This window comes from Eriocheir sinensis, unplaced genomic scaffold, assembly GCF_024679095.1.
Source record: "Eriocheir sinensis breed Jianghai 21 unplaced genomic scaffold, ASM2467909v1 Scaffold422, whole genome shotgun sequence".
NCBI lineage: Eukaryota > Metazoa > Arthropoda > Malacostraca > Decapoda > Varunidae > Eriocheir > Eriocheir sinensis.
This window is the reverse complement of record NW_026111746.1, coordinates 307,349-326,966: the sequence shown is the minus strand read 5'-3', so window position 1 is coordinate 326,966 and position 19,618 is coordinate 307,349. Positions and strand designations below refer to the sequence as shown.

General features: G+C 47.2%; 1 non-coding gene across 1 annotated transcript; it reads left to right on the top strand.

Moving 5' to 3' along the window:
• Positions 1–9,999: 9,999 nt before the first annotated feature.
• Positions 10,000–10,159, top strand: LOC126992238 (5.8S ribosomal RNA). The gene has a single exon (XR_007746381.1). It is a non-coding gene; the product is annotated as a 5.8S ribosomal RNA (ribosomal RNA).
• The last annotated feature ends 9,459 nt before the right edge of the window (positions 10,160–19,618 follow it).

Below are 19,618 nucleotides of genomic sequence, written 5' to 3'. Positions count from 1 at the left end.
GACGACCTGAGGATGTACTTTTCCATTCCCGTGGAATGATTATTGCTTCCAGGATAGAGACCCTCTGTGTGTGCTCAGCGCATCTCAGAGGTGATTGTCTCTGGAATGGAGGCATACATTCCTCGTTCTTTCTCTACTCCTCACGCTAAAAAGCCTTGGTTTAATCACGCTTGTTCTCGTGCTGTCAATGATAGAGGTAGCTCACAAAAGATACCAGAGCCTTCAAACTAATGCTAATTATGAACATTACATTTCTGCCCGAAATCGTGCCAAATCTATACTCCGACTAACCACAAAATCTTTACAAAATAGAAAATGACAAAACCTTGCTATCTCTAACTCTTACCGTGACTTCTGGCATCTAGCCAAAACAGCTCCTCCAACTTCACTTCTTCATCTTTCCTCCACTCCACAGTCCTGACGGCAACACTGCCGTCTCATCTATCTCTAAGGCTGAACTCTTCTCTCAAACTTTTTCTAAAACTCCACTCTGGACGATTCTGGGCATATTCCTCCTACTCATACCCCCTCTGACTCCTTTATGCCTGTTATAAAGATTCTTCAAAATGATGTTTTCTATGCCTCTCTGGCCTCAATCCTCAGAAGGCTTATGGACCTGATGGAGTGCCTCCTATTGTCCTTAAAAACTGTGCCTCCGTGCTGTCACCCTGCCTGGTCAAACTCTTTCGCCTCTGCCTGTCAACATCTACCTTTCCTTCTTGCTGGAAGTATGCCTTCATACAGCCTGTACCTAAGAAGGGTGACCGCTCCAATCCCTCAAACTACCGTCCTATTGCTTTACTTTCTTGTCTATCTAAAGCTTTTGAATCAATCCTTAACCGTAAGATTCAAAAGCACCTTTCCACTTCTGACCTTCTATCTGATCGCCAGTATGGGTTCCGCAAGGGGCGTTCTACTGGTGATCTCCTAACCTTCTTAACTGACTCTTGGTCATCCTCTCTTAGCCGTTTCGGTGAAACTTTTGCTATTGCGCTGGACATATCAAAAGCTTTTGATAGGGTCTGGCACAAATCTTTGCTTTCTAAACTACCCTCCTACGGTTTCTATCCTTCTCTCTGTACCTTTATCTCCAGTTTCCTTTCTGACCGTTCTATTTCTGCCGTGGTAGACGGTCACTGTTCTTCCCCTAAATATATTAACAGTGGTGTCCCACAGGGTTCTGTCCTATCTCCCACTCTTTATCTGTTGTTCATTGATGATCTTCTTTCCAAAACGAACTGTCCTATCGATTCCTACGCCGATGATTCCACTCTGCATTATTCAACTTCTTTTAATAGAAGACCCACCCTTCAGGAACTTAACGACTCAAGGCTGGAGGCTGCAGAACGCTTAGCCTCAGACCTTACTATTATTTCCGATTGGGGCAAGAAGAACCTGGTGTCCTTCAACGCCTCAAAACACAGTTTCTCCACCTATCCACTCGACACAATCTTCCAAACAACTATCCCCTATTCTTTGACAACACCCAGCTATCACCTTCCTCAACACTAAACATCCTCGGTCTATCCTTAACTCAAAATCTCAACTGGAAACTTCATATCTCATCTCTTACTAAATCAGCTTCCTCGAGGCTGGGCGTTCTGTACCGTCTCCGCCAGTTCTTCTCCCCTGCACAGTTGCTGTCCATATACAGGGCCTTGTCCGCCCTCGTATGGAGTATGCATCTCATGTGTGGGGGCTCCCTCACACAGCTCTTCTGGACAGAGTGGAGGCAAAGGCTCTTCGTCTCATCAGCTCTCCTCCTCATACTGATAGTCTTCTACCTCTTAAATTCCGCCGCAATGTTGCCTCTCTTTCTATCTTCTATCGATATTTCCACGCTGACTGCTCTTCTGAACTTGCTAACTGCATGCCTCCCCCCCTCCCGCGGCCCCGCTGCACTCGACTTTCTACTCACGCTCATCCCTATACTGTCCAAACCCCTTATGCAAGAGTTAACCAGCATCTTCACTCTTTCATCCCTCACGCTGGTAAACTCTGGAACAATCTTCCTTCATCTGTATTTCCTCCTGCCTACGACTTGAACTCTTTCAAGAGGAGGGTATCAGGACACCTCTCCTTCCGAAACTGACCTATCTTTCGGCCACCTCTTTGGATTCTTTTTAGGAGCAGCGAGTAGCGGGCTTTTTTTTTTTAATGTTTATTTTTTTGTGCCCTTGAGCTGTCTCCTTTGCTGTAAAAAAAAAAAAATATATATATATATATATATATATATATATATATAATTATATATATAGATATATATATATATATATATAATGTGTGTGTGTGTGCGTGTGTGTGTGTGTGTGTGTGTGTGTGTGTGTAAAAATACACCATGAACTATGGTCCTCGCAGTTACCACCCACCACTGATGAAAGATTGCATATAATAATCATATAATACATAATGAATGATGAAAAAATATATATTGTTGATACATAATGTCAAAAATAAGATCTACGCATATGATACAAACTACAAAGCGATAAGGTCACAAGAAGATGAAGAGGAGACCGTACACCTGCAGACGACGTACTTGATATAGTTTGGCGTCGGCCCAACAGATGGCGCTGCTGGTCTATATCTGCCTCACATTTTCTTTATCGCTTTCAGATAGAAGCTTTCCCATCTTCCTTCTATAGTCTTTGCTCGTATCCAGGGGAGTTCAGCCCTACTGTGATGACTGTTTGGTACCCCTGACTGCCTGGGACTTACTGGTCGAGTGCCCTAGTCTGTGGGACCTGCGAGAGCGATACCTCCCTCGGTGTCTGGGTGGATATGGGAGCTTATGTCTCTCTCTGGTGATGGGGGAAAAGACTCTCTCCATGGGGCACGATGTGTATGGCTTCCTACAGGAGGCTGGCGTCCTCATCCTCCTGTAGGTTTTATTGACCTTTTATTGTTGTTGTTTTATCGTGTTTAATTTTTAACCTTTTTTTACAATTTAATTAATTATTTCACCCTGTTTTTAATTCATTTAATTATTTGGTATAGTTTTAAGACCCTAATAATCATCATCATCGTCAGTGGATGCTATATTTTTTTTACTTAATTAAAAAGGCATTTGATATTGTTAACCATAGATTGTTACTTAGGATGTTAGCTAGCAGTGGGGTTGAACGTTGTTTGCTGGGTTGGCTGAGTGATTACATGGCTGGAAGGGAAATGGAAGTGGTTGTGCATGGTGGTGAGAGTTATCTAGTTGAGGATGGTAGCGATGTCCCACAGGGTTCAGTGGCTGGTTCCTAGCTGTTTCTTATCTATATCAATCATGTTGTTTTTTATTTAAATTGTAAATTTTGTCTCTTTGCAGATGCCAAGTTATTTCAGTTCCCATCTTCATCTGCAGAGATATATTAACCTATACTTCAATACAAGTAGATTTTGGGGTTTGTCTTTTTCAATTAGCAAAAGTGTTAGAATGAACTTTTGTAGAAGTTTTCAATGTGCACCTGTTCTCTTGCAGTACTTAATTGGTGAGCAACCCATTTTAGATGTGACAACTACAAAGATCTTGGTGTCAGGATTGATTCTTTTCTCATGTTTCATCTTCATATGAGAGAGATTGCAAGCAAAGCTAATGGCATATGGAATAGTATTCTTAAGGGAACTATTTATAGAACTCCAGATCTTATATATGAATCGGTGGTCTAAATCTACCTCACGGTACATTTGCTGGGTCTAAACATGGTGCATGGAGGAGGAAAACTTTCCAGTTTGTACATTTTACATTACCTTCTGAAGGCTGCCATGTCATTAATAATAGACATACAACCTTCAAAATCACGTCAATCATCTCAGTTATAAAATTCTAGTTTATCGTTGCCGCCTCGATATTTTACGGACCTGGAAATGAAATTTCTCCAAAGCTGCCACTTCTAATGTTCCCATACACCAGGTTAACACTCGTATGTAATCGATTTTTAAAACATTCCTGTCAGAGCAAAAACAAAAAATTAAGGTAGCCGACATGAATATAATGAATAACGCAAAAATACATCACATATTGGTGCCCAGTGATTATCGGATGAAAGGGAAAGCCGAAATAGGAAAAAAAAAATGTAGGAGCTGTCCGTTACGTGCCAAAAAATAAAAGCATTATTTTTGCACGAGAAAATTATATGTGCATACTTTAAAATAAAAAAAAAGAAGTTTGGAGTTTCGGAACTAATGTAGCAGCGTGATGCAAGTTTAGGACCGATTTACACTTGTCGAGTCTACGTACACCTGGCTCAAGGGGCTAAAAAAAATCATGGCAACCTGTAAGACATTTAAGTAAATATCGGCCCAGAGAAGCGATATTAAGTGTACTTATACAAAAAAAAAGCAATACCTTCTGCTGCTAAAATGGAATAGGTCGAAACAATACAACGGATAACACAAACGATCTAGTTTTTCGGGTTACAATAACTTTTCATAAAAAAACGGTGTACAGTGTTGTAATTTGTATTAATATAAATGTCATCTTCAAAGTATCTGAGAATCAGGGCGAAATTCGAAAAAGAAACACATGTGGCAGTGTCGAAGTAACTTCACTCCATTTTTTTTTCTCCAAAATCAATACAAATCAGAAATAAATAGGATACGTCAAAAAGATCGTTTTTAGATGATTCTAAACTTTAGACCACGCAAAAAACACTTTTTTTTCCGTAAAAAGTCGAAAAACTGATTTTAGATTATTAAATCAAAAGTAATGTAGATAATTACAGAAGTAATGTAAAATGACGCTGTATACTAAGGTTATATTGACGAGAAAAGGCAGTGTTAATATTTTTTAAGAGACAAGGTGTTGCCACTATGCACGGTTCCATTAGATCCAGCGGTTATGGCTGTAGCGACATTAGGACCATTTGCTCCGTCCCGCGACAGACTTATCTTCCAAAAGTGAGACCTTTTCTCACTTGGGATTCACGTGACAATTTTTTTTTTTTAAATGGGCTTAAGTAGCATCGAAAAAGCCTCACCTCCAGTCCGAGAACTAACAAGCCCGGGTGAGATAACACTCTTAGGGGTCGCTACCTCATGTGAGAAACTCGTGTTACTTAAGGAATCCCACCCCCACCCCCCGCCCCCCAAAATCGACGAAAACTAACCCGTCTGAGTTACGGTCTAAACCCAGCTCACGTTCCCTTTTTATTGGTGAACAATCCAACGCTTGGTGAATTCTGCTTCACAATGATAGGAAGAGCCGACATCGAAGGATCAAAAAGCGACGTCGCTATGAACGCTTGGCCGCCACAAGCCAGTTATCCCTGTGGCAACTTTTCTGACACCTCTTACTTAAAACTCATAAAGTCAAAAGGATGGATAGGCCCTGCTTTCGCAGTCCGTATTCCTACTGAAAATCAGGATCAAGCCAGGATTTGCCCTTTTGCTCTACGCAAGGTTTCTGTCCACGCTGAGCTGGCCTTAGGACACCTGCGTTATCGTTTGACAGATGTACCGCCCCAGTCAAACTCCCCACCTGATAATGTCCTCGGAGCGGATCGCGGCGGGCGCGAACGCCCTGTCAGGCTAACGCAAGGCCGAAACCAAGCGCGCCCTCCCTTCCGCCGCTTTAGGCTAGAAACAGGAGGCAATCCCACGTGGGGAAGCTCCGATTCCGTCTCACCGAGTAAGTAAAGAAACGATCAGAGTAGTGGTATTTCATTGTCGGCCGCACGGAGCAAGCCCCTGATGTGACGACCTCCCACTTATGCTACACCTCTGATGTCTCTCTACAAAATCAGACTAGAGTCAAGCTCAACAGGGTCTTCTTTCCCCGCTGTTAGGCGCAGGCCCGTTCCCCTGCCTGTGGGTTCGCTAGATAGTAGATAGGGACAGTGGGAATCTCGATAAACCATTCATGCGCGTCACTAATAAGATGACGAGGCATTTGGCTATTTTTTTACTCTGTGCAAAGTTTCTTATTTATAATAGAGTTATTAATTTAATTATATTATTATTATTAATAATATAATTTATTTATTTTAGCTTTGTAATTTTTTTTTTTTATTTTGTACTATTATTTATTTAATTAATTATAGCCTTGGATAATCAACGAAGTCTAGCTCGGCTAGGGCGCTGCTGTGTGGAAACGCAGCGCCCAACATTTACAGTTGGTACTATCTAAGTACAACGCCGAAAACGCCGAAAGAACAGAGGTGAGGGATTTTTGCCTCTATTATAAATGATGGGGACTGCTAGCCCCTATCAGCCGGGGTGGTGGGCCACCCCCCCACTTGTTCTTGAGAACTCTCTGTATATATTTAGTCCGCCCTCTAGGACTCGGGCTACCAGGACTTGCGTAACCCGAGACCTTTCGAGATATGCACTGTGGGGCGGGCTAGGATACCCCTCCAGCTCACAGTGATGGTAGAGAGACAGGAGGGATACCCTGTTGTGGACTGGACCCATCGCCTGATGTCAGGAGCATCATAGTAGGCGAATTTTCTTTGGTGTGCACTGTTCAAATCCCCTGCAGCCGCATCAGTGACCACCTGAACATCTAGCACCACCGAGCCCCAGTCCTCGCGGGCGGCTACGATGTCGGGGATGCGGGTTCCTGCTGTAGTTGGAATAGCTGGTTCTTTGATAACCTTGAAACCCGCATCCTCTAGCCTGCCCACTACAAAGTCAAGTATTCGGTCATGGCGACGAGTAAGAGCAGCCTGGACCGCAGGACAACGCTGCATTATGTGGCCCAGGCTCTCCGGGTGTCTTCGGTAGAGGTCGCAGTTGACATCGTCCACCCTCCTCCCCCTCGCAAGTCGGGCTTTCGTGCCGAGCAGATTGCCCCGCAGCTTCACCGCTCGGGAGAAATCGCCCCCTTTGAGGAGAAGTGTACCGTCTTGTATCCAGTTGCTTGAGGCAGGTGTGTCTGAGGCACCTCTTAGCCCCGAGCCATCGACTGCCTCGTGCAGCTGCCTAAACCACCAGCTCCTCTCAGCCGCCTTCCTCAAGCGTGGTGTACTGCTCGGAGGAGGCGCCTGTCCACTGGGTCGCACGGCGTGCTTAACCACCGGGTCACTGGAGTCCCTCAGCCGCTGGAGGAGATCCTCCTTGAGGCGAGGAACCCGCGTGGCCAGACTGGGTATGCTCTGTCCCCCATCCACTTCTGCCGCATGGAAGTACCCCAGGGGGTTATTCATCAGAAGGTGGAGGTAGGACCGGACTGCCGTCTGACGGTCCGGTCTATACGGCCTAGCTGGCCGGCCGTAGCCGTCATGTTTACCAATGGGTACAGTAACTGAGGGATAATGATCTTCGTTAAGCCCCAGAGCTTTTGCTGGGGCTTTGCCGGTGCTTTTATCAGTCTGACAAGCTTGCGCACTAGGTCTTCGTGCGCTCGGAACGCCGTAGCCCCTCCGCTGGCGCCCATCTGAACACCCAGGTACTTGTAGAATTCCCCGGGTGCCAGAGCTTGCACAGGCCTCCCCGTGATCTTAAAGGGGGTTGTTTCTTGGGCCCATGTTCTTTTCTTCTTGTCGGCTACTATGCCGAGAGTGGCGCACTTGCCAATTCCGACTTCAAGCCCCGAGACCGCCGCAGCCTCTGTTAGGCGATCAAGGGCGGCCTGGAGACCGGGGCGAGTCGAGGCAAGAAGCGCCACATCATCGGCAAAGGCGAGATAGTTGATATGACAACTACCCACCTTGACCCCGATTTCATTGGGGAGAGTAGCCAGGGCCCAGTCTAGGCATACGTTAAAAAGATATGGGGAGAGGGGATCCCCCTGCAGGACGCCCCTTTGGATGTTAACGGGGTCGCCTGCGTCAATTTCGGTAGCTGCCGACTTGTACATCTGACTGATATACTCGATGAGCCTGGATGGAAGTCCCCATCTCCTGGCGGCAGCATTCAGGGAGGGGTGGCTCACCGAGTCAAACGCCTTCTTAAAGTCCACCCACGCAACAAAGACGTTCGAGGGTTTCTGCTGTGCTGCCTTAACCACCGCCTTTAAAACTGCATGCCCTCACGAGAGTACCACCGGCGGCCTCTGGTCTTGGTGATGGGCGAGGCCGCTCCGGACTGTTGCGTAGTGTTCGCAGACAGTCCCTGTAGGCCCGGCTTTTCCGGTGGCATTTGATACCTTCTACAAATCGGTGGGAGAGAACCTGCGCCTGGATCTCACAGCACAGGTCCACGATCAGAAGCCCGCCGTGTGACACTTCAAAGTTGGCCATCAGCCAGTTCTCTTCAGGGTCCCACCGGGCCTCGGTCGTGACACAATCTCCAGAGCAAGCGCCGCATGAAAGGTGTCAGGGTGTGCGGAGCGTTGATGGAGCCTTCTCCCTGTATATGAGGGGAAGGTTTCTCCGCACTCGGGACAGGTAGGGGAGCGGTCTTGGCCCCAACCTACGCCAGCTTCCGCCATCCTGGATTTGGAGTGGCGGAATTAAGTGTTTCACTATAAGCTGACGCTGTAGCGTGACTGTTTAGTCACACCGAGATGCGTAGTAACACGCAGGGGCAGGCGGGTAATACCCCTCTCGGTGCGTCCAGCGGGGACCACGGGGAGGCCAGTCACAAACGGTAACTATGGTTCTAGTCTAGCCCAGGCCTCCTGGGTTCGACCTACGTGCACTCTTCGGCTACCGCTTCAGAGTCATAGTTACTCCCGCCGTTTACCCGCGCTTGGTTGAATCTCTTCACTTTGACATTCAGAGCACTGGGCAGAAATCACATTGCGTCAACATCTATCTCTGACCATCGCAATGCTTTGTTTTAATTAGACAGTCGGATTCCCCTGGTCCGTGCCAGTTCTGAGTTGATCGCTGGGCGCCAGCCGAAGTGGGTTTGGAGCGAGGGACGACTGCTGCTGCTACCTAACCGGCCGAAAGCCGGCGATAGAGAGAGCCGGAGCCCCCGCGCCCACGCAGCCTAGCGCGTTCCACGGAAGGGCCGGAGACACGCCGGTCCGAGCTCTCGGCACGCGTGGCGAGAGGGCTAGAGCCGCCACCGCGAAATGCGAGCCGTCGCACGCCGGGCTGTTGGCCCCACCTCGCATGAGCGTGTCCCGCCTGCGACCGGCGCTGCGCGAACCCTGCGGTGGTTCCCCAACGCGCGCTGCCCTGCCGCGCCGGCTTTAGCGCGGACGGCGGAGTGGGACCGGAAGAGTTTCCTCTGGCTTCATCCTGGCCAGGCATAGTTCACCATCTTTCGGGTCCCAACATGTCTGCTCATAGTACTTGCCGACAGCACGCGTGCTTGGCCACTCCGGACAGAGCAGGATCGGAAGGCAAAACCGCTCGGGACGAACCCGGATGAAAGCCGAAACCCCCACCCGAAGCCCGCCTGACGCGCGGCACGCCAACCGAGAGCCCAAGCAACGCCGGCGAGGCCAACAACAGATTTGCACAACGGCGTCGAATGGCAAGTCCCGGGCCTGCGCCCGCCTGCGTACAAACACCTCCCGCGAAGGAGACGGACCACCGTGCGCACCGAGCACCCGCGAGGCCGGAGGTAAGCGACGGAGGAAAGGGACTCACCCCGCGCACAACCCTCGACCCCGCTTTGGGATGGGAAACTCGGCGGCAGCGGTCGGGGATCGGCCCCGGAGGACGCCGATCGAGGCTCGAAGACCCCGGGACGCCCCCCCTTTCACTTTCATTACGCCTCTGAGTTTAGTGCTCCCAATGACTCGCACACATGTTAGACTCCTTGGTCCGTGTTTCAAGACGGGTCGGGTGGGTCACCGACCTTTTGCACGCCGAGAGAGGTTTTGCCCCTCTGCTGCACGGTCGTCGCAGGGCAGCCAGGACACCAGAGGTTTCCCCCTTCGACCGCGTAAACGCAGACGTCGGGGTACCAATCCGCCTGGGCCTTCGACGTCCCCAGCAACGGGTCGTGGCGACCTACATCACGAGGGGAAATACGCCCGCCGGCGCCGGCTCGGACGTGGGCACGCCCAAGGGTTCCTGGGTTGCATAAGCGAATCCCACATCGTCTCCCGAGGCAGAGACGTCGGAAGTCTGCTGATGAGAGTCGGCAGCGTCCGACGTAAATCAAAAATACAACTCTTAACGGTGGATCACTCGGCTCGTGGGTCGATGAAGACCGCAGCAAGCTGCGTGTCGGTATGTGAATCGCAAGAATACCAGATACATCGACAAGTCGAACGCACATTGCGGCGGCAGCACTCTCATGTGATGCCGTCACTCCTACACGAGGGTCGGATATACATTCCATGCATCGGCTATGTCAGTTATGACATCGACCGCATTGGGTAGTTTCGCCTGTTGCTACTAGCGGGCGTTCCCTTAAGGCCATGAATGGTTACCGGCCGCGTCACGTCTCTGACGCGCGCGTACGTCGGTGACACGGAGCTTATGGACACAGCGGGGAGGAGGAGGAGGAGGAGGAGGTGGTCTCCTCGGGACTTGGGTCTCGAGGCTGCCTCTTCTTCTTCCTCCTCGTCTGCTGTTGTCGCTTTCCGTGTCCTGTCTCGTTTCGGAACCCCAACGTGTGCCGTTATGAGTCGGACGGGCTAAGGTGGCTCTGCTTCGCGTGATAGGCAGGAGAAGGCGACCGGGCCGGTTATTCACTGGACTAACCCGGATCACCCTACATCTCCTTGCTACGAGCAGACGCAAACAACCGCGGGACCACGTCCCGCGTGTCTGTGTGCACCACCACCGCCGACTGGCAGCCATTATTCAAAATAAAAGATATGGTAACTGTTGATTTACAGTTTTTTATATTCATACTCTTATACAACAAAGAAAAGCAACTAGTTTGTGGTAAGCACACTGGAAATTGACTTGGGAAACTCCAAGTGAGGGAGAAAATAATTTCAAATTGATCTCTAGATATAGTATGAAAAATATTTTTTTTTATTATATATAAATAAGTTTCACCCTAAGAATAATGAAAAACAAAAATATGTATGCACGAACATTACTAAAATATGTCCAGCAGCAAATTTAACTCTGGAAATTCAACAACTTTGCTGTGTGACATACACTAAAAGCATGTACACTCACGCATGGCGAAAAAAAAAAAAAATCATTTGTGAAATTATTTTCATGGCACCTTAAGCCCCAAATACACTGCCGAATTTTGGCCACGAACTTGACGCCGAATCAGTTCGTAAAAAAATTCGGCGACCGGTTCGCCGACATGACCAAGGTTCTTACAGGTCGTGACCATTCGGCGACATGTCGGCGAATGCTCAAGACAGTTCGGGGACAGTTCGGAGACATGTCGCCGACTATTCGGCGTCCATGTCGCCGAGCTCAAAATCTTAAATTTTAACGTTTTTTTTTGTCTCGGAATAATTGGCGACAAGTCTCCGAATTGTCTTCGCATGTCCCCGAAGTGTAGGCGACATGCCGGAGACAATTCTCCGACAGTGCCAAGATTTCTGACAGCTGATCATCTGATGCCCCTGTGGCATAAAAAATTTACACTTTATACAGATGCCTCAGCCCTAGGTCTTGGTGCTGTTTTGATGCAACCGGACACTCGCGGTAAAAATCGCGCTATTGCGTACGCAAGTCGTACTTTAAACCAGGCTGAGTCGAACTATTCAGTGACCCATCCGGAAAGCCTAGCGGTTGTTTGGGCTCTTAAACGTTTTAGAGATATTATCATTGGCTATCCTATCACTGTCTTTACGGACCATGCGCCAGTCACCGAACTTTTTAAGGGTAGAAACCTTACCGGTCGACTCGCACAGTGGCACCTGACCATCCAGGAATCTGGGCCACTCTTTAAGTATTTACCTGGACGCGCGAATGTCGTCGCAGATTCACTGTCTAGAAACGTACCTGTTGACTCAGTGGCAGAAACACCAACTGAAATTGAAAATTTCACTCTAAAGGATTTAGCAGCAGCCCAGCGTCGACATGACGTTTGGGGTAAAGTAATTTACGCTCTGGAGTCGGGTGATGAAACAAGTCTCCCGCCACTACCTGTGTCTTTTTCACAATTGTTCTTGTCACAGGACTACGTCTTGTGCCGCTACTGGCCCCGTAAAAAGGAGGCTGTCGCACAATTTGTGATACCGGAGTGTTATGTACCGGCGGTGCTGAACTTAGTTCATAGCGCGGTGATCACTGGTCACCCGGGGAGGGAACTAACATTAATAGCAAACCGAGCGGTCAATTTTTGGCCAACTATGCATGTAGATATTGACGCGTATGTGGCTAAGTGTGTCAAGCGTCAAGTGTGCCCAACATAAAGGGACGGTGCCTAGGCCTGCGCCGGTCCTAGAATACCCGCCCCCTGATGGGATGGGATGTAGTTTCTATTGACTTGCTACAGCTTCCCGCCAGCCACCAGGACTCTAAGTATCTCTTGGTTTGTGTAGATCACTTGTCGCGGTACGTTGTGTTAGCCCCGGTGAAAGATAAATCTGCTAAGTCCACTGATCATGCCCTAATAACTCATCTAATTTGTCCATACTCCACACCTAGGGTGTTGTTAAGTGATAATGATACCGGGTTTCGAAATCAACTTTTAGCAGAAATATGCAAACAGTTTGGCATTACACAAAGTTTTACAGTCAATTATCACCCAGCCAGCAACAATCTTGTTGAACGCGCTAAAAGGAAGATTTTAGATGTCTTGCGCCCGGTCGTTAGTGGACTAAAGCATACTTGGGAGGACTGGCTAGCATATGTTGCAGCAAGCATAAACAGCCGTGTTTGTGATTCAGCGGGACAATCTCCCCACTACATAATTTTGGGGGTTGAGAAGAAACTCCCATATGACCTGCTTAGTAGTTATCATTCACCTGTATATAATGTAGATGATTATTCTAAGGTTCAACTCAAAGTTTTCACAGATATTCATAAAAACGTCAGAGAGAGACTACAGGCTACACCTGAGGCTATGTGCTTGCAGCAACATCAGCGTTTCGCCCCTGTTTCCTTGAAAGTGGATGACTTTGTTATGCTTCGAGTCCCAGAGAGACATACAAGTTTTCCCCTAAATTCGTGGGCCCCGCCAGATAGGCAAGTAGGTGGTCACAAATTTGAACTTTATGACTTCATTTTTAATTCATATGAAATTGTGCATAGTGATCGCCTCAAAAAGACAGACGTCAAGCCTAAGATCCTTGATTCGACTTTAGTTGAACCGGCGAGAACCGCCTGTTTGCCTCAGCCTGACGATGATTTGTCTATCTTTCCACCACACGACTATAACCTGCGTCCTCGCAATTACTAATTTATGTTTGGTTCCTGAGCTTTGCCTGCATCTTTTTCACGCGAGAGGGGAGTGCTTGAGTAATACTTTTCACTCTTACTTACAATTTTCTTTTTATTGCTGAGTTGATGTAGGGCAGTGAGTCTCCTTAGTTGTTTGGAACCGTAATAATCGAGGGTGTTGACCAGTGGTTTTCAAACTATTTAGTATGACGGCACACTAAGAAACAACTAATATTTTTGCGGCACACCTGCCATTTATATATATATATATATATATATATATATATATATATATATATATATATATATATATATATATATATATATATATATATATATATATATATAATAATTAGTCACCCTTGATGAATATAAATTACACTTTACAGTAGTTTCATTAGATTATGTACACAAATCAAAATCCCACCCAAATTTTCGAGGCACACCAAGGAGATAATGGCGGCACACGAGTGTGCCGCGGCACACACTTTGAAAATCACTGGTGTAGACTAACATAGGGATAGGTACTTATTAACCTTGAACCTCATGTGCTTCTGCTTGAACCATACATTTTTCTCTGCAAAGACAAACTTAACTACACTTGAGCAGATGAAGTCCCTAACTTTTATTGTAACTAACATGTGCATATCTGTCAGCTTTGGAAGAATGCAGACAAGTCTTACTTACGGGAATTATTTTTGACGTCAAAGATATCAGTCATCCACGTTCGTTACGATCGGAGGATAGGTGGACATTTGCCTTTTTTAATTTGATGTTTATTAATGCTGGAATTACTTTAATCAATTATGCTGGATTTATATATTTCAGTGAGATTTGTTACAACGGTGATTTCCCAACTTGGTGACAGGATTTTTTTGTACAGTACTGTAGATGTTACAGTTAGATGTGTCCTGTGAGCATACGATGACCTGATGACCAATTGTAACAGTAAGTTTCCCACTAAGTCCATAAATCACTCGACTCAACACTAGTCCCAAGGAGTCATTTCAAAGAAGCACGGATCACTGAAGCACAGTATTTAATCAAGTGCAGAATTCCAGACAACAATGTTGCACCTACCTAGAGCCATAGCTTTAACATAAGCTACAGGTCCCTAACTAAAACCACCAACCTTACAACGTAACACAAAACATAGACAGAGCGCCAGAGACGAAGCACCAAAGCCCAGTGTGCCGGTAGAGAGAATGTCGGCTCACCCCCACCGCCCAGCGAGCATTCCTCCCTATGCACATGTGCGCCTGCGTGAGGAGCATCGAATGATAACTACTCAACCCTCCAACTACTAACAAGGAAGTTACCCAAGTGAGGGGTATGTAACATAGACCTGAAAAACGGAGTATCAGGAGTTAGTGGTACTGACAGCCGATGCTTCTAAGGCTCTCCAGACTTGTCCTTGTTATCACATTGTAACTATTAGGAAACTCTACGGATAACTTTACCTCTTTGCACACACCCTCATCTATTGTTGTAGACTCCGCCCGTCTCAAAGGCGTGCCGAGGGTAACGACACTGGCAGTTGATTGTCACGCACCGGATGAGTGTGTAGCAGTCACCGCTCAAATTCCGTGTTCCTTCCCTTCAGTGACAAGAAAATGGGGTGCTGCAAAGAGAGACTAAGATTCTCGGTGTTTTCATGTAATGTCCATCGTCACTGTGTCTGTCAGTCTGTCTTGTCGCGTCTTCATCGTTAACTTTCCTTGTATTCGTTTACCTTTGACTGTCCGTCCACGTTCTCTTGTTGTCCACCGTTACACATTGTTCCACACATACACCAACACTTAAATGTTAACCTACACAAACAACATTCACACAAACGCATACACAAACAAACACCTATCCTATGTGTTGTCCTTGTCGTGATGAGCTGTGTAAGTTTTGTCTAATAAAGTAACCCTGGCGGATATGACTTTCTCTATCCGTGAACCGATTAGCACTTAGAACACTCGCTACCACCAACAATTGATGACCCCGGAGTGTTGCTATGGTTCAAGGTGGCTTATAGCCGGTGCCGTACCAAGGGCACTCTCTCCCAGAGTGGAGGACCTGGGCAGGGTAACTTGTCCATTCGTCCGCCCTCTCCTGGGGCAAAAATCCTCACCTCCATTCGGGGTTCGTGGGGCTGAGCACTCAGGTCGGGAGAAATATTACGCCGTAGGCGTAGTTGCCACCTTCAGGGTTTTCCCCCGCCCTCCCCAAGGCGCCTTCTGCGCCTTCCCCAGGCACCCTCTGTGCCTCCCCCAGACGCCTTCTGCGTCTCCCACAGGCACCCTCTGTGCCTCCCCCAGGCACCCTCTGTGCGCCTCTTCCAGGCACCCTCTGTGCGCCTCTTCTAGGCTCCCTCTGTGCGCCTCTTCTAGGCTCCCTCTGTGCGCCTCCTCCAGGCATCTTCAGCGCCCTTCAGGCATCTTTTGTGCCCCATGGTGCTTCTCCCGGCGCTCACCCCCCCACCCCTCCTCCTCCCTGCTTTTCTGCTGGTCCGGCGACTGAGACCGCACATCGTGTGACACACTACACAGACTCAGTGAACACTCAAACACAGTGCGACATATTACTGAGACACACAGTGCCACACACTCAGTGTACACGCCACACACAGACTCAGTGTACACGCCATACAGACTCAGTGTATACGCCACCACACACCGCAGACTCAGTGTACACGCAGACACAGTGTGACACCCCACTGGGATTACTAGCTGCCCCCTGGATTAACCACCGCCTCCTGGATCTACCACCGCCCTCTTGGATTATCCTACACTTGTGGATCTATGTGTACAGTGCAGTGTGTCCAGCAACAGTTCAGTGCAGCAAGTCCCCAGCAACAGTTAGTGTCACAGTGTTCCCACTAAGTGTACAGTGTTGTTTTACAGTGCTTTCTTGGACACTGGTTCACTCCCCGAGCCACAGAGGCCCCTGGCACGTGCCAGCGCCTACAGTACACGCAGTTCGTTTTACTCTCACGGACTGCCGCGGCTCCTGGCACATGCTAGCGCCCCTAACTTTTCAACTCGCTGTGGCCCCCGGCTCGCTGGCATCTAGCGCCTTCCCACGCAGTCGTTCGACGCACTCACGACTGCCGCGGCTCCTGGCATATGCTTGCGCCCCTCAATTCTCAACCGGCTGTGGTCCCTGGCACGCTGGCATCTAGCGCCTTACCACGCAGTCATTCGACGCCCTCACGGACTGCCGAGGCCCCTGACACGCTGGCAGCTGGCGCCTTTAATACACGCAGTCGTTCTACTCTCACCGACTGCCGAGGCCCCTGACACGCTGTCAGCTAGCGCCTTCACACGCAGTTCCCTCGACGCACTCTTTGACTGCCGTGCCCCCCGGCGCGTTTACGCCAGTGCCTATTGCCCATCTCCACGCCGCTCGACTTCATACCTGACGATGACATGCAACTCTTCCTCTACTACGGCGGTGTCCTTCAGAGCACCACTCTTCTGCTCAGGACCCGTCTACGTGGTTCGCGATTCGGGAGTGCGGATTCAAGCCTTCCAGGATCTATTAAACAGCCAACCACTTAACTCATCGCAACGCATCACCGTCTGCCACAGCGCCCCAGCACCAGGGAAGATTTCGTTCCTCCTTCCTCGTCACTGGGGGGGAGTAATCTGTAGCAGTCACCGCTCAAATTCCGTGTTCCTTCCCTTCAGTGACAAGAAAATGGGGTGCTGCAAAGAGAGACTAAGATTCTCGGTGTTTTCATGTAATGTCCATCGTCACTGTGTCTGTCAGTCTGTCTTGTCGCGTCTTCATCGTTAACTTTCCTTGTATTCGTTTACCTTTGACTGTCCGTCCACGTTCTCTTGTTGTCCACCGTTACACATTGTTCCACACATACACCAACACTTAAATGTTAACCTACACAAACAACATTCACACAAACGCATACACAAACAAACACCTATCCTATGTGTTGTCCTTGTCGTGATGAGCTGTGTAAGTTTTGTCTAATAAAGTAACCCTGGCGGATATGACTTTCTCTATCCGTGAACCGATTAGCACTTAGAACACTCGCTACCACCAACAAGTGTTTCTCTACGACAGTTTTGTGTCAAGGTGTGACTCGAAGGCTCAATTTGTAGCAGATCTCCTTCAAGGCTTTTTTTTTTCATTTTTCTTTTTCCTATTCCAAATAGCTCCATTACCATGTATCCTAATGACAGTTTGGTCAATTAATTTTTTTCTAGGATGTATCATGTAAATAGTTTTTCGAGCTATTATTTTGTTTTCTCGGAAGAGTACTGAGCTTCCACGTCCACGACTCTAGCCCTGTTTACCTCAACCTGTATGTACTTTACCCATTTCTTGTTGCTTCTATGATTATTTTTATTATCATTGGCCTTTCCCGATGTTGTCTCGTTAGGCGGGCTCTGATTTGTATATAATTCTTTAAAGCAACTATAGCAAGACCTCGCTTGGCTAGCACACATTGCGCAACTTTAACATTGATAGGTACACTAATTTTAAAGGTCGGGTGAGTCGCCGGGTCGCGACTTTTAGGTTACCGAGCGATGTAATGGGTATATTATAATGTACATGTGAATGTGTGACTGTATGTCGCAACACCATGGCAGTGCCGTGCACAGGATTTTTAATACCACGTAGGTGCTGGGTGGTGCTTACGGAGGTGCTCCTTACCGTGGGAACGGTGCTGATTCGACAAGCATTGGCACCGGATTATTCCTGCTGCCGAAATGAAGCCGGCAGAAGACAGTGGGCGGCGGTGACGAGCAGATCACTGCTCGGGGTGTGTGTACGACTGCTCACAAAAACTGTAATTATTCTGTAAAACTGTTAATATAGTTAAAAGTAAACACGTTTTTTTTAATACACCAGAGAGAGAGTAGATTAAGTGAACTCAAAGTGAACGTATCGGCTCCGCTCGGCCAAAACATAATCCACATCACTTAACTTAAAGGGCTATTGTGTTATCTCAACAAAATCAATCAACTGGAGAAAGAGTGTTTTTTGACTGGACAAAATGTAGAGTAGTAAGCTACTTTTTAAAGCTATATGCTACTCTTGGGACTACATTCCATAACATAATATCACGTAACATAGCCTAAACTTAAAACCTATCCTAACCTAAATTCGCATATCGGTGAAATGCGCGGTTTATGTATGGGGTCGAAAATTTCTAAATGTAAGGATTTTTCACTATATCACCTTCTTTTCCTCACCGAAACACAGGTTTCTGAGGCTACTGACAGCAATCTCTACTCATGCTAAAAAGTCTTGGCTTAGTCACGCTTGTTCTCGTGCTGTCAAAGATAGAGAGGTAGATCACAAAAGGTACCACAGCCTTCGAACTCCCGCTAACCATAATCTTTACATTTCTGCCCGGAATCGTGCAAAATCTATTCACCGACTTAACAAAAATTTCTTCATTGATAGAAAATGCCAAAACCTTGATTTTTCTAATTTTTCCCGTGACTTCTGGCAACTACCGAAAAACATATCCAATTTCACTTCATCTTTTCCTCCTCTCCTTAGTCCTGACGGCAGCACCGCTGTCTCATCTATCTCTAAGGCTGAACTTGGTTCTCAAACATTCTCTAAAAACTCCACTTAGGACGGCCGCTGTTGCAGGTAAGTACAGATCGGAAATATACCTCAAATGAAGCTCCCTCGCGTCTGTGTAAGAAAAACGTTAAGACCTGCAGACCATTCACCGGACACTATTCGACCCAATTTGAGTTTGACTCATAGACTCCATCACACGTCAGTGTCTGTCAGCGGGACTTTGAACGGCCAGCCTTACATCAGCCCTGATGCGGAGCACCAAATTCTGCTTGAGTCAAAAGTCTAGTTGTACATTTCTCTGACTCAAGTTCCATTTTTTCCGCGTGCCCTTCCTCTTCGCCAAGTGCACCTGTTCAAGATGTCTCTCCAACCGTAGGAAGTCGAGGGTTGCGTGACCAAAAACATTAAAAAAATATATATTTAAAATAATGATAGCCACTCCCAGCAGCTCAATAACCCTAATATAACCTGTCCCCGCTACGGGTGCTGGTTCTAACCCACTAACGGACCATAAGAACAGACCATAAGGACCTTAAGTAGAGGAAACCTTATGGTACAAAGCAATACATTTTTTTTTCCACAGCTACAACAATTGGAAGACATGTTTGTATCTTACCATGAGAAGGGGAACTAAATCCCGGTAGGAGTATAATTCAAAAGCTGTCAAAAGATATTAATGAAATTATGAATTTACCATTAGATGTAATTACATATTTTGTAAAATGTAGAAAGTTTTTTTTTAGGATTAGGATTTTAAATAGAGAAATCAATAATTCCAGAAAAATAAGGAAGAAAATGAGCAGGCTGGTGAAAAAAAGTCAAATGTGTGTTTTATTTACTACAACGTTGGATATCTATTCAGACTAAAGCTATATTCTTGTTCCTTTGAAATTGTTCCATTCAACTGCGGCACTGCCTCTCTAGCATCCCTC